This window comes from Saccopteryx leptura, chromosome 3 (genome assembly GCF_036850995.1).
Source record: "Saccopteryx leptura isolate mSacLep1 chromosome 3, mSacLep1_pri_phased_curated, whole genome shotgun sequence".
NCBI classification, from domain to species: domain Eukaryota; kingdom Metazoa; phylum Chordata; class Mammalia; order Chiroptera; family Emballonuridae; genus Saccopteryx; species Saccopteryx leptura.
In genome coordinates this window covers 247,653,334-247,669,186 of record NC_089505.1, presented here as the reverse complement: position 1 = coordinate 247,669,186, position 15,853 = coordinate 247,653,334, and the positions used below count along the sequence as shown (strand labels likewise).

General features: G+C 37.5%; 1 non-coding gene across 1 annotated transcript; it reads left to right on the top strand.

The window, feature by feature from the left end:
* Window positions 1-317: 317 nt before the first annotated feature.
* TRNAD-AUC (transfer RNA aspartic acid (anticodon AUC)) lies at window positions 318-393 on the top strand. Its single transcript has one exon. It is a non-coding gene; the product is annotated as a tRNA-Asp (tRNA).
* The last annotated feature ends 15,460 nt before the right edge of the window (window positions 394-15,853 follow it).

Below are 15,853 nucleotides of genomic sequence, written 5' to 3'. Positions count from 1 at the left end.
TCTAGAATACATATTTCTAATTTCCCCACAGCATTTTATCTTAGAGTAATATAACTATGTGCCTAAAATTCTTTCATTGATTGTAACATATTTCTTTACAGCAAAATAAACTTAAGTTTTTAATTTATTGTAAGTATAAGTCTCTAAGTGTTAAATTTCTTGTGGTTGATGCTTCATTATCATGACAATTATTAGCATTATATAATTGATTAAAATAATATAAATATAAAGCAAAGTTTGATAAATTGACAAAAAGTAAAAACATTTGAGGATGCATTTCTTCACAAGTTGAATAGGGCTTTTAAAATTTTCATGAAGCCCTGGCCGGTTGGCTCAGTGGTAGAGTGCTGGCCCATCGTGTGGAAGTCCTGGGTTCGATTCCCAGCCAGGGCACACAGGAGAAGCGCCCATCTGCTTCTCCACTCCTCCCCCTCTCCTTCCTCTCTGTCTCTCTCTTCTCCTCCCGCAGCCAAGGCTCCATTGGAGCAAAGTTGGCCCAGGTGCTGAGGATGGCTCCATGGCCTCTGCCTCAGGTGCTAGAATGGCTCCTGTTGCAGCAGAGCAACACCCATGATAGGCCAAGCATCACCTCCTGGTGGGTGTGCCAGGTGGATCCCGGTAGGGTCATATGAGAGTCTGTCTGCCTGTCCCCCCCCCACTTTGGAAAAATACAAAAAATTTTTTTCATGAATTGCCTGGGACACTGAGGACCCAGGTTCAAAACCCTGAGGTCACCAGCTTGAGCATGGGATCATAGACATGACGCCATGGTCACTGGCTTGAGCCCAAAATTGCTGCCTTAAGCAACGGGTTGCCGACTCAGCTGTAGCCCCCCAGTCAAGGCACATATGAAAAAGCAATCAATGAACAACTAAGGTGCTGCAACTATGAGTTGATGCTTCTCATCTCCCTCCCTTCTTGTCTGTCTGTCCCTCTCTCTTTCTCTCTCACTAAAAATAAATAAATAAATAAATACTCCCATCAATTGTATGCCTGTTTTTATTTTTATAGATGTAAGCACTAAGAAAACTTGTTAAATGCATTAATGGATGAGATTCAAAAAGTTTTTCTTGAGCATTTTCACTTATTTATTTGCACTCCTGAGACATAAGCAAAAAAATTCAAAGAAATCTATTCTTGTCAATTACTTTTAGTAATGTATCAACTTTAACTTGATTGATCTTTTTATTATTTTATCAAAAGCAAAAAATAAATAGAAAACTACCACTTGCAGAAATGTATTACATAATTATTAAAGCTATTCACTTCCTCACTTTCTGGGAAATATATTAAAAAGGTTTTACCAAATTTTATCACATGACTTCTATTCTTTCCCTTAGAGGCACCTTGTTTAATCCAATATTCTCAAAAAGGACAGAAAGTAAAGTAATGCTAATTTCTAAGCACTCCTGCCAATATAATATTTTTTAATAAAATGCTATTTCTATAATATGGTTTAAATATATTTTTGTCAAAAGCTGCAGAAATAGATTTTACTCATTTAATTTTTTTTAAAGATTTTATTTATTGATTTTACAAGATAAGGGGAGCGAGAAGTATCAGCTCATAGTTGCTTCACTTTAGTTGTTGCTTGTTTGTTGCTTGTTGTATGTGCCTTGACCAGGTAAGCCCAGTGTTTCAAACCAGCGACCTCAGCATTCCAAGTTGACACTCTATCCACTGTGCCACCGCAGGCTAGGCTTTACTCATTTAATTTATAAAAATATGTCATGTAATCTGATTAGAAAACTCAGTCTTCTTTGTTAAACCAACTAGGTAAATCGGACTTACTTTATGAAAAAAGTTGCCTGACCTGTGGTGGCGCAGTGGATAAAGTGTTGACCTGGAAATGCTGAGGTCGCCGGTTCAAAAAAACCCTGGGCTTGCCTGATCAAGACACATATGGGAGGGAGTTGATGCTTCCAGCTCCTCCCCCCTTCTTTCTCTCCTCTCTCTCTCTCTCTTTCTCTCTCCTCTCTAAAAAAATGAATAAATAAATAAATAAATAAAATATTTAAAAAAAGAAAGAAAAAAGTTCAGCATTTCCCTCCCTAACTTTATTTCCAACACAAATATGGTTTTACATGCTTCATAAGATTATAAAGCATTGAGAAGAAAATTATAGATAGTATCTAGCAACATAACTAAAAGCAATCAAGATTAAAATATTATATATAATAAAGATCTAATATAATTGGCTTTTGCATTTTATGTTAATAAAGAAGATAAAAAAGAATGTTATATCCTTATTACTTATTTTGAAGTAATGAATTAATATGTAGCTAAAGTTACAAGTAAGTCATTTAATAAGCAAGGAGTATGATAAAAAGGCATTACATTCTTTTTGTTAAATATGTGTGGCATGCATCATATATAAGTGTTTGGCTTTTCATAATAAAAATCATGTATTAAAATCAGAAATAGCCCTATTAACTTTTTAGCTAACATGTTCAAACTTTCCTTGTATATTTAATAAAAAAGAAAGATACAAACTACTAAAAAATAATTGGTTTGGCGGTTAGTATACTTTTATATTTAATTGTATTTATAGATAGAAAATATTTAACATTTAATTGGATGAAATAAAATTATTCACTACAGTAGAATAAGTATTTTATTATATAATTTTTTTATAGTTTTTTTGTTTGTTTGTGACAGAAACAGAGAGAGTCAGAGAGAGGGACAGATAGGGAAAGACAGACAAGAAGGGAGAGAGATGAGAAGCATCAATTCTTTGTTGCAGCACCTTAGTTGTTCTTTGATTGCTTTCTCATATGTACCTTGACTGGGGGGGCAATAGCAGACTGAGTGACCCCTTGCTCAAGCCAGTGACCTTGGGCTCAAGCTGGTGAGCCTTGCTCAAACCAGATGAGCCCGCGCTCAAGCTGGCAATCTCAGAGTCTCGAACCTGGGTCCTCCGCGTCCCAGTCCGACACTCTATCCACTGCACCACCACCCAGTCAGGCCCATTATATGATTTTTAAAATAGATTTTAATCTATTGATTTACACTGAATTTTAAACAATTAAATAAATTGCTTATCTAAAGTTTTACATAATAGTACCAGAAAACACTCAAATTACATTTAAGAGTCAGTGTCACAAGCTTGCCCTGCCATCAAAATTGGAAGAAGACATCTTCAAAAAACTGTCAGGAAAACAAAAAGTCAACCCACAGAATGGGAGAAAATACTTGCAAATCATATATCTGAAAAAGGACTTACATCTAGAACATATAAATAACACAACCACTCAACAATAAAAAGACAACTTTATTTTAAAATGTGCAAAAGATCTGAATAGATATTTCTGAAAAGATGATATACAAATAACTAATAAACACAAAGAATGCTAACATAATTAGTTATTAGGGAAATGCAAGTCAAAACCACAATGAGATACCACTTCACACCTATTAAAATGGCTATGATAGTTCGATTCCCGGCCAGGGCACACAGGAGAAGCGCCTATTTGCTTCTCCACCCCTCCGCCGCGCTTTCCTCTCTGTCTCTCTCTTCCCCTCCCGCAGCCAAGGCTCCATTGGAGCAAAGATGGCCCGGGCGCTGGGGATGGCTCTGTGGCCTCTGCCTCAGGCGCTAGAGTGGCTCTGGTCGCAACATGGCGACGCCCAGGATGGGCAGAGCATCGCCCCCTGGTGGGCAGAGCGTCGCCCCTGGTGGGCGTGCCGGGTGGATCCCGGTCGGGCGCATGCGGGAGTCTGTCTGACTGTCTCTCCCTGTTTCTAGCTTCAGAAAAATGAAAGAAAAAAAAAAATGGCTATGATAAAAAAGACAAACAATAACAAGTTTTGACAAGGAGGTAGAGAGATTAGCACCCTTATACACTGCTCTTAGAAATGTAAAATGTGCAGCCAGTGGAAAAGTTTGGCAGTTCCTCAAAAGGTTAAATACAGAATCACCATATGACCTAACAATGCCATTCCTAGTTATATACTCAAGAGAAACAAAAGCATATGTCTACACAAAAACATGCATGAATGTTCATAGAAGCATTATTCTATATATTAGTATATTATACTAGCCAAAGAGTGGGAAAAAACCCAAATGTTGATCAACTGATTAATGAGTAAGTAAAATATGGTGTAATAATCCATACAAGAGAATATTATTCAGTCATAAAGAGAAATAAAAGATTGATGCATGATACAACTTGAATGAAACTTTTAAGCATTAGGCTAATTGAAAGAAGCTAGTCAAAAAGGACCACATAGTGATTCAATTTATATGAAATGTCCAGAAGGAGCAAATCTATGAAGACAGAGAATAGATTAGTGGTTGACTGGGGCTAGAGTTGGTGGGGGAGAATTGGAAGGATATGGAGAGTGACTACCAATGGGTACAAGCTTTCTTTTTGGAGTAATGAAATGTTCTAAAATTGATTGTGGTGATGGTTGTACAACTCTGTGAATATACTAAAAATCATTGAATTGTATACTTGGAATGGGTCAGCTGTATGCTATGTGACTACCTCAATAAAGCTGCTAAAAAAAAAAAAAGAAAAGAAAAAGTCCCATAAAAGTTTTATAGACTAAGATTTAGTGTAATTTACAAAGTACTCTGGCCTATCTTTAGACAGAGGGACAGAATATTGTGATGTGATATATGGGGATTTTGTGGCAAATTTTATATAAACTTTCTCTTTTTTTCTCTTGGTTTTCTCCTTGCCACACAGCATATTATTTATTCTTTGTCATTGTATCAGTTGCCTGTTGGCACAATAATGTCCATAGCAAACCACTGGAAGCCTTATTCTTATTGCCTACAAGCCTGTGGTAGCTGAGCCATTATCTACCATGCTCCTTACACTGTGTCTGGCACAAAGGAGGTGTCCAAGACATGTTTGTTGAATCGAGCTGAGTATTGTCAGCATTTCCGGGAGCTGCTGGTGGAGCAAAAAAAAAAAAAAAATAGCTACGTGGTGAAGTAGTGTTTGCTAGCAGTCTAATGTGTTCTCTACATGTGCCAGCACTCTAAGCTAACATTCTCTGCAAGACCTGGCCCATTTGCAGGAAGCTGACAACAGGTATTCAGATTTTTTAGGATTTGGACTTAATTTCAAATTAGCTTGGCAAACTGGGCTCTACTCCAGTGAGAAATGGATTCCACTGTCTTTTCCTGCCTTCTTAACATTTAAGCCAATTTTTTACACTCATCCACCCGTAGAAAACTTGCTTGTTCAAAAAGTCATCTGAGCAACTGGCAAAGGCACTAACTCAGAGTTTTCTATTTTTATCCCTGTGCGTAATCAATGAGAACACACAGTGACAGAAATGGAGAATTATGAACTGATAAGAGCAAACTAATGAAATTTGCTTTTGTTTTTGAGTAAGGTAACAAAGGAAAATGTACCTAATGTATAGAAGTATAATGGAAATTTTCTGGATCAGCCTTTCTACAAAAGTACCCAGTAATTTCTGTGTCTATTTTCAGGGAAGAAAAAAAATATATATGTTTTTTTTTCCTTGATATATATATGTTTTTAATATTCAAATTGGTTAGGCTTGGGAAGTTTTCACAGGAACTGATTTTCTGAAACATTGAGATATTGAATACTATCAGCCCTTTCTCCTAGAAATCTTAACCTATAAATTTAATATTTGCTGCCATGCTTTTAAAAAATTTTTTTGATTTTAGAGAGAGAGGCAGGGAGAGAGAGACAGAAACATAGATCTGTTCCTGCATGTGCCCTGACCAGGGATCGAACCCGCAACCCTTGCATATTAGGATAATGCTCTAGCCAATTAAGCTCTCTGGCCAAGATGCTATACTTTTATAATTAAAAACTATCTGTTCTTCAACAAGATAACATTTTATTTTAAAAATTGTATCACTATAAAAACAAGTCATTTTCATTTTCTATAGTCTTCCTTTCCAGTCTTGTTCCAAACAAGGTATTCTCAGCATAGTTTTGTATTCTGTTTCTTTTTATGTATATGATGTAGGACTTCAAAATCAAACAGCACACGAGTCTCATGACTTAGTCATGCTCATAATATGCTTTCACATATATGTTCACATAAAGATAGATAAAAATTTTACATTTTTAAATGTCTGTGCGTTTTTAATTGTATTTAATGTCACCTGAATTTATTGGGGGTGGTGTGAAGTCATAGATTTGGTAAATCTGGCTGTTCAGGCAGAGCATACAAAAGAGGGGGCACCAGCTCCGGCCGGGTAGTTCAGCTGGTTATAGCCTCTTTCCGCCAAGGTTGCAGATTCAATCCCCAGTCAGGGTACATGCAAGAATCAACCAATGAATGTAAAAGTAAGTGGAACAACAAATCGATCTCTCTTTCTCTCTCTCTCTCTCTCCCCTTTCTACTCCCTCTAAAATAAATAAATAAACAAAAGAGGTGGAACTAAAGTGTAGGTGACTCATAAAGGGCTGTGTTCAATAGGGGACTGCTCATACCCCTCCAAGGGCAGGCCACTTAGCTGTGTAGTCATCTTATGTCACATCAACTGTTAATGATGGTTTCCCCTAGTTGACTTTGATTGTGGTTGAGCATCTTGATCTCTCCAATGTCCTGTCTAAAATTAGAGGGTACCCCTAGAAGAGGGCCTAAGAAAATATTTTCAACAACAAAGAAAAAGAAAGGTAAACTCTTTTGTTAGTGCTCAGGAGTAGATGGATTTTCATTGCCAAGCGTCTGATGTGATTCTTAAGGGGAAGTGAGTAATGTCAAGAACCTATTTAATCTACATGGTAAAAGTAAGCCCAAATATGAGAGGCGACAGGGGTAATTTTGACGTCTTGTATCTGTAAAGCTCTTTTTTCTTTCCAAGTCACTTCTGTATCCCTTGATCTCTATGCGTCATCTGCACCCACTGAGGTATTTATATCATTTTACAGATGAGAAAGCAGAGCACCAGAGAGGAAGTACGCTGGTCATATGCAGTTAGGAAATTCTATTCATCGTGTCCTCTCTTGGAGAGTCACAGTCCACATCAGCAGAATGTCACTTTAATTTAAAAAACATTTGGATTTTTTTAAGTTGACACTTTCAAACTAGTTCTCAACCAAGATAGAAAAATGATTGATTTAGGGCTTAAAACTGAACAAAGTTGAGGTACCTAGAATAGTCAAATCATAGCAATAGAAGGTAGACTGGTAGCTACCAGGAGCTGGGAGTAGGGGGGTGGTGAGTTATTGTTTAATGGGAGCTTTAGTGGGGAAGATGAAAAGTTCTGGAGATGGATAGTGGTGACAGTTGTACAACAATGTGAATGTAGTCAATGCCACTGAAATGACATTTAAAAATGATTAAAATGGCCCTGGCCGGTTGGCTCAGTGGTAGAGCGTCGACCTGGCGTGCAGGAGTCCCGGGTTTGATTCCCAGCCAGGGCACACAAGAGAATCGCCCATCTGCTTCTCCACCCCTCCCCCTCTCCTTCCTCTCTGTCTCTCTCTTTCCCTCCCGCAGCCAAAGTTCCAATGGAACAAAGTTGGCCCAGGCGCTGAGGATGGCTCTATGGCCTCTGCCTCAGGCACTAGAATGGTTCTAGTTGTGATAGAGCAATGCCCCAGATGGGCAGAGCATCGCCCCCTGGTGGGCATGTGGGAGACTGTCTGACTGCCTCCCCATTTCCAACTTCAGAAAAATACAAAAAAAAAATGATTAAAATGGTACATTTTAGATAAGAAACTAGGATTCAGGTAGGGCTTTCAGATAAAATACAGGATGCTCCATTAATTTAGAATGTAAAACTCACAACAAATAATTTTGCAGTGTAAGTATATCCCAAATATTGTATGAGAAAGGCTTATCCTAAAAATGTATTTGTTGTTTATCAGAAATTCAAATTTATCTGGGACATAGTTATACTAAAAAGATTTGTGTTCATCTGATATTTAAATTTAACTGAGCAACCTATATTTTTATTTTCTAAATCTGGCAAGTCCAGATAGAGTGAGAATGAGTGAATGGGTTCATGTATGCATGGCCCAGGATTGGTTAAACCCAGATCTGAAACCAAATTTTACTATAGTCATTATCACACTTACAGGAATAACAACCACTGCAAAGACTGAACCCACATATCATAAATCTGTGTAGAATGTACAACTTTGTTTTTTCTAAAGTAAGACAAAGCCTTTTGTGCAGGAGAAAATGTCTATGTACAAAATTACAGCTTGTAGTAAAGTGCTATCAGTGTGACCCATGGCACGGTGCTAGGAAGGTAACAAATTCTCCAGAGCTTTACTCCAGTCAGAAGCTTTGCAGTTCAAACAACAACATGTTTGATGTGAATGCAACTGTTTTTCCTGCTCCTTACCTTGCATAGACCATCTCAGATTTGTCCTGGGAACTAGAGATCCTGCCTCTAATCCCATTTGATTCTTTGACCTGTTTGCTACATGACCCCTCTTGAATTGAGTTTTCTCATCTGAAATGTGGGGTGACAGCTCTGCTATCCAGCTAAAACGGGTAATTTAGCTATATTAAATTAATCAGGAACATTTCCTGTGCAATTGTGAAGATATACCCCCAAAACAAGCAAAACAACTCACCCTTTGTCTCCATAGGGACCCACCTCAAGGCTTCACTGGAGAGATGATGTTAAAAAAAAAAAAGGTTGGCCTGACCTGTGGTGGCGCAGGGATAAAGCGTCGACCTGGGAATGCTGAGGTCGCCAGTTCGAAACCCTGGGCTTGCCTGGTCAAGGCACATATGGGAGTTGATGCTTCCAGCTCCTCCCCACCTTCTCTCTCTCTGTCTCTCTCTCTCCCTTTCTCTCTCCTCTCTAAAATGAATAAATAAAATTTTAAAAAAAAGGTACATTTTGGCCCTGGCCGGTTGGCTCAGCGGTAGAGCGTCGGCCTGGCGTGCGGAAGTCCTGGGTTCGATTCCCGGCCAGGGCACACAGGAGAGGCGCCCATTTGTTTCTCCACCCCTCCCCCTCTCCTTCCTCTCTGTCTCTCTCTTCCCCTCCCGCAGCCGAGGCTCCATTGGAGCAAAGATGGCCCGGGCGCTGAGGATGGCTCTGTGGCCTCTGCCTCAGGCGCTAGAATGGCTCTGGACACAACAGAGTGACGCCCCAGAGGGGCAAAGCATCGCCCCCTGGTGGGCATGCCAGGTGGATTCCGGTCAGGCGCATGCAGGAGTCTGTCTGACTGCCTCCCCGTTTCCAGCTTCGGAAAAATGAAAAAAAAAAAAAAAGGTACATTTTTATGTTAGGAATATTTTACCACAATAAAAAAATGTTAAACAAATAAACAAAGTTAATGACTAAGTAATAAATTTTGCTGCCTTAAATTCATTTCAAAATATAACAAGAAGTAAATAATAAATATATTAATATTAAAATGCTTTAAGTTTCAAAATAGTAGGTTCAGAAACAAAAGAATAAAGGAATTTTTTCTTAAAAGTAAATTAAAAATTAAACTTAACAGATGTGTGGATTTATAGGAATAGAAAAGACTTCGAAATTGTGGGTAGCTCAGAATTGGTGGCTAACTTTTTCAAAGTCTGTCTCAGTCCATTCAGACTGCTCTAACAAAGAACCGGAGACCAGGTAGCTTATAAACTATGGAAATGTACTTCTTGCAGTTGTACTAGAAGCTGAAAGTCCATGATTAGGATGCTAGGCATGGTCAGGGGTAGACTCTCTTCCAGATCGTAAGTTTCTCCTTGTAGCTTCACAGGGTGGAAGCAGTTAGGGAGCTCTGTGAGATCTTCTATAAAGGGCACTCATTTCATTTATGAGAGCTGCACGGTCGTGACCTAATCACCTCCCAACCAACCTCCCTCCAAATACCATCACATTAGGGATTAGGATTTAGCATTTAATTTTGGGGGGACACAAACATTCAGTCTATAGCAAAGTGTCACACTAAGTGAATGACAAAGACATAAAAACTTAGGCAATCTTTACTAAAAAAAATTAAAAATGGTTTAGATTTTCAATTGTCATAGATTCGGATTTTTAAAGGCTATGTTTTAAATATTACATTGTGTTCACACTTGTTTTAAATTCATTAAGTATGTATTTATTACCTTCAGTTTTTAGAAAAATGGTTTTTCTGGTTTTAAAAGTATATGTAATCTGTATAAAAAGTTTGGAAAATAGGCCCTGGCCGGTTGGCTCAGCGGTAGAGCGTCGGCCTAGCGTGCGGAGGACCCGGGTTCGATTCCCGGCCAGGGCACACAGGAGAAGCGCCCATTTGCTTCTCCACCCCTCCACCGCACTTTCCTCTCTGTCTCTCTCTTCCCCTCCCGCAGCCAAGGCTCCATGGGAGCAAAGATGGCCCGGGCGCTGGGGATGGCTCTGTGGCCTCTGCCCCAGGTGCTAGAGTGGCTCTGGTCGCAATATGGCGACGCCCAGGATGGGCAGAGCATCGCCCCCTGGTGGGCAGAGCGTCGCCCCATGGTGGGCGTGCCGGGTGGATCCCGGTCGGGCGCATGCGGGAGTCTGTCTGACTGTCTCTCCCCGTTTCCAGCTTCAGAAAAATGAAAAAAAAATAAATAAATAAAAAAAAAATAAAAAAAAAAAGTTTGGAAAATAAAGTCTATAAAAACTTAAAATTATCCATACTTTCACTCCAATAAATACATACTTGTTAATATTTTGGGGTTATTTCTTCCAGTCTATTTCTTATACACATAGTTGAAATTATTATACATAAAATTTGTGGCCTGACCAGGTGGTGGCTCAGTGGATAGAGCGTTGGACTGGGATGCAGTGGACCCAGGTTTGAGACCCCTGAGGTCACCAGCTTGAGCGCGGGCTCATCTGGTTTGAGCAAATGATCACCAGCTTGGACCCAAGGTTGCTGGCTCGAGCAAGGGGTTACTCCATCTGCTGAAGGCCCGTGGTCAAGGCACATATGAGAAGCAATCAATGAACAACTAAAGTGTAGCAATGTGCAATGAAAAACTAATGATTGATGCTCCTCATCTCTCCGTTCCTGTTTATCCCTGTCTATCCCTCTCTCTGACTCTCTCTCTGTCTCTGTAAAAAAAAAAAAAAAAAAAAAAAAAAATTGTGTCCTCTGTTTTTCACTTAACATTGTATTGTATGTCTTTAGTTACTACAAATACTTTATAAATATACTTTTAAATGTCTTCAGAGTATTCTGACTTATGGCTGCACCATAATTTGTTTAATCATTTCTTTATTGTTGGACATTTAGGACATTTACAATTTTTGTTATACATAATGTAATGATCTGCTTTGTGTATAAAGGTTTTGTCTGCATTTAAAATTCTTATTTAAAAGACAGTTCTAGAAGTAGAATTACTAAGTAAAGATTATAGTTTTAAATTCTTGGTTTATGTTGCCAAATTGCTCTTGAAGAAGGTATTACTAATTTATACTTCAACAGAAATATGTTATTACCACTGAACAAGAATAAGACCCAATATTCTTAGGCACTCAGTTTTTAACAGATACTAAAATAAGTTTATATTTAATAGATATCAGCTCAAATTTAAAACGTTTCATATTATTGGTGAAAAAAGTTGTCTATTACTTTAATTTAATTTCTTTGATTACTAGTGATATTGAGCTATATTTTATTATCATGCCTTTTGTAAGTATTTTTTGTAAATCATTAGTTACCTACTTTTCTATTGTGAGTTACTCTTCTTATTGGTTTATATGCGCTTTTAAATATTAGTATGGTAACCCTTTGTCATATTTGCTGTAACTATTTTATAAGTTGTTGTGTTTTTCAATTGTCTGTAAGGTATTTTGTATTTCTATGTTATCAAATCTATCACATTGTACTTTGTGTTCATCCTTGCTTTTTAAAAAGTTTAATATTATTTAATGGTTCTGTCATAATATAGACACATCTTATCTGTAACACTCACTGTTTGTATACACTATTTCAAGCTTTCACAGCAGGAACAACCAAACCAGATTCTTCTGCACATGTGTTACTTTACATAACTACTGCCTTTACATAACAGTGCTTTTCAAGCTTAAAACAAACTCTTCCTCAACAACTCATATTTTCATACACACGGAAATGACTAAGTATATGGAACAAACAAAATAAGAAGGAAAACTATGGAGTTCCTGAGAGTCATGTTATTTACCTGTAAATGGTGACACATAAAGATGTTGATGACTTTATTAAGGAGGGAGGAAGAATACAATGCTGCAAATAAAGAACATGCCACTCACATGAAGTTAAACATGTATATGAAAAGGAAAATGTTTGAAGAGACCTTATCCAAATTCTATCAATGTTTATTTCTGGATCATGAAACTTCAGGTGATTTCTATTCTATTCTTTGTGCTTTTATGATACATTACAATATTTTACAATGACAGCGTATCATTTTGACTAAGAAACCAAGTTATTTTTAAATGCATGAACAAAACCTTTCAACACACAGAAGGGCAATATTTACCTCTTTTTTACCTACTCTTTTAATTAAGTGTTTACACATACAAATAACATTTTCTTTACTATTTGAGCAATTTCCAGAGAGGTATATATATTTCTACAAATAGGTTAAATATACACACATATATCAACAAGTACATTTGCTAAGAAGTTTGGGACTTCTAAATCCTGGATAAAAGTTGCTAGTGAAAGGAACTCTTAGGTGAGCTATTCTAATCCGCAGACCCTCCTACTGCACAACTTGCTGGATGATGTCATACAAACCTCTTCCTGCATCTGGGAATGTTTCCAGTGGCTACATGTGGGAGCTTCCCGTTTTTGTTCTAAGTGAGTGATGTTTACTGGAAATGGAACTCCACTAACAAGATCTCAGTTCAGATAGCTTTGTGGGAGCAGGAAAAGAATGATTGTGAGATGGATTTGGCCAAAAACTTTTACTTTCTCTCTTATCATTATCTTGTTTTGATAGGTTGATTCAGTTTTGTTTTGAAATGACTTCTTGTGAAAAACCTAGGACAAATGATATGGTCTGTCTTCTTCTTCCTTCTTCCTTCTCCTCTCCTAACCAAAACTCAAACCTTTCCTCTTTGTCCCCCTACATACATGCCTGCACACTCACATCAACTATAGAGAGGAGGAGGAGACAGCCAAGAATCAATAAACAGGATAGCTGGGCATTTTTCTGTTCTTCTTTCTGAGATTTGTAAGGGACTTGGAACATTTAGATGTGAATAAAAGAGGCAAAATGATTTGTCCAAGATTGCTCGGCTGATTAGTGGCAAAGCAAAACAGAAAACCCAGGCTTCATACCTCTCAGTTAAGGGCCTCTGGGTTAAAACTCATAAACATTGTTAACATTTTTTAAACTGTGCATAAGGGCAAGTTAGAGAGTTTCAGGTAAAAAAAAAATGCTATATGGCAAGAGTTGATTATATTAAGAGGTTGTTTTTATGTTAAACATCGGCTAAGTAAAATGAAAGATGAAAGCACCTAAACATACCGAGTTTTCTATCTTTGTGGATCCTCTTGACTGTGATTTTTTGCTATCAGAAGTATCTACAGTATTTTTCCAAAATTTTCAAAATGAAAAATTCTCAAGACCAAACTAACTGAAAAATTAAAATCTAATATATGTCATGTTGCTCTTTAGTAGATAGGGAACTTGTTGCAAATTTAAACAAGGGTATGATGTCACAACTTCTGAAAAGTCAGGAATGTTTTATCAAATCTCTATCCTACCATCACACAGTTATTACCTGTGCTGGATATACATGAGACATAGTCTAAGTATCAAAAAAGGCTAAAGCTTCGTGCTTGACCTGTAGTGGCACAGTGGATAAAGCATTGACCTGTAACACTGAGGTTGCTTGTTCAAAACCCGGGGCTTGCCTGGTCAAGGCACATATGGGAGTTGATGCTTCCTGCTCCTCCCCTCTTCTCTCTCTCTCCTTTCTAAAATGAATATTTAAAATCTTTAAAAATTAAAAAATAGGCTAAAGCTCCAAATAAGATCAAGTGACTCTAAAGCTACGGAGTTATGGCTGTCATTTGGGTGTTTCAGTCTTTTTAGAAATGTTTTAAAATATCAAGTAAAGGATAAACCCTGAAACTTGAGGTCATTGTCAATGAGCAATGTAGAAAAAACAGAGTTCTTCCACTTTCTTTCTTTTTTTGACTTTCAGGACAAGGACATTTCTTCTCCACATGGCATGAGTAAGGTGAAGAGGAATAGAAAAAAACAGAATTAACTTTGGTAAAATAAGATGGATGTCCAAGATGGAGTAATGGAATGTAACAAAGCCCAGAGCTGTTCCAAGTGAGTTTCAGCCCCAGATTTGAGAAATGATGTCGTCAAGCTCTGAGAAAAAGTTATTATGGGATCACTAGACAATTGTCAGTGACCTTTAGAGCATCATTGAAAATAAGAGACTTATCAGAAGACTGAAGACAGTGAAATATTGTAATTTTCAGAAAGAGAAAGAAGGCAGTCAGAAAATTTGTAGACAGTTGTCTACAACTTCAATCTCAAGCAAGAATCTAGACTGGATTACTAGAGAGTTTCGGGCATTAGGTGAAGAAGTAATGATTAAAACCCAGAATGAGTTCACTAAGAACAAGCTAATGCTGATTTTTCTTTTTCCCTTTTTGACAAGGTTACCAGCTCAGTAGCTCGGGAAAACCCATATATATAAAGAGTGTATTATCATTGGTTAGATATTTAATGAGTTTTTCATGATATTTCTTTGGACAAGATGGAAAAATATGAAGTGGACCTTAGCCTACTGTATGAACCAGCTGATAATACATACAAGATGCTGACTAAAAAATTAATATCAAACTGCAAGAAAGTATACAATGATGAGTCCCAGGGCTATGTCCATCTGCCCCTCATAAATGCTTTCAGAATATATAGAAGGCATGCTCATCAAATTTATAGGTCACTTGATGTTGGAGGTATGATAAATAGTTGGATAACAGAATGAGAATCAGCGGATTGAATCTAAAAGTATACGATTTTAAAGTGATTAATATAAGTCTAAGGAACTAATTGTATCAGTAGGTATAGGTTATTCTGTACTTGTTTTAGCAGTAGCTAAGAATTTTAGACTAATTTGTGTTAGAAGTGTAATGTGGTTGCCAAAAACAAAAACCAACCAAACAAACAAAAAAACCCACTAAGATTTTAGACAATATCCAGTAATGTGGTAAATGTTTAACAACTGGCTTTCTGGACAGAAGGAAACACTTTGATTATATAGCATTTGCCAATTTCTGTAGTGTAAATATTCCCACCATGGCTAGTTTTAAGCTACCAATATATCAATATGATATCACTGAGTACAGCTTGGAAGAGATGTACACTAGCATACCATTATATAATATTTTTACTACACAAATAAAATAGATGTAAATAACCACAAGAAAAAAAGATAGTAGTAAAATGTAGCAAAATAATTAGGAAGCGATGAGTTTTAAGTATTTTATACTTTTGATTTTAATATAAGATGTATAATTGTAAGTTTATACAATTTTACTTTTCATTATGGTTGTGTTTAACAATTGTCTCTCAAAATTCTTAAACCTTCAACACCCAGCTCTTGGAACTTGGACACACCCAGGCTCCAGCCCCTGGTCATAAGCAATGAGCTAACTGGAACAAGAGAGGCAATAGCCCTGTTGTTTTCTGCAATTGTCAGGCCACACCCAAATCACTTCATTCCAGAGCACATAACTTAGAAGTCAAACTGTCCTGAGAACAGAGCAGAGCAGCCAGGATGGCAGAGAACCAGTTGTGGGTGTGTGAAACTGTTCACATGGCCTGTTTGGGCTGGAGCTCAAAAGACCCACATGTGGTGTAGGGTGAGAGAACAGGTGAATGGATGCTTGTTTTCAAATATTTGAGAGACCGTTGTCTGAGGAAGCTAGGATTATAATCCATTGCAAGAAGAAAGATATGGGGAGACAGATTTCTGCTC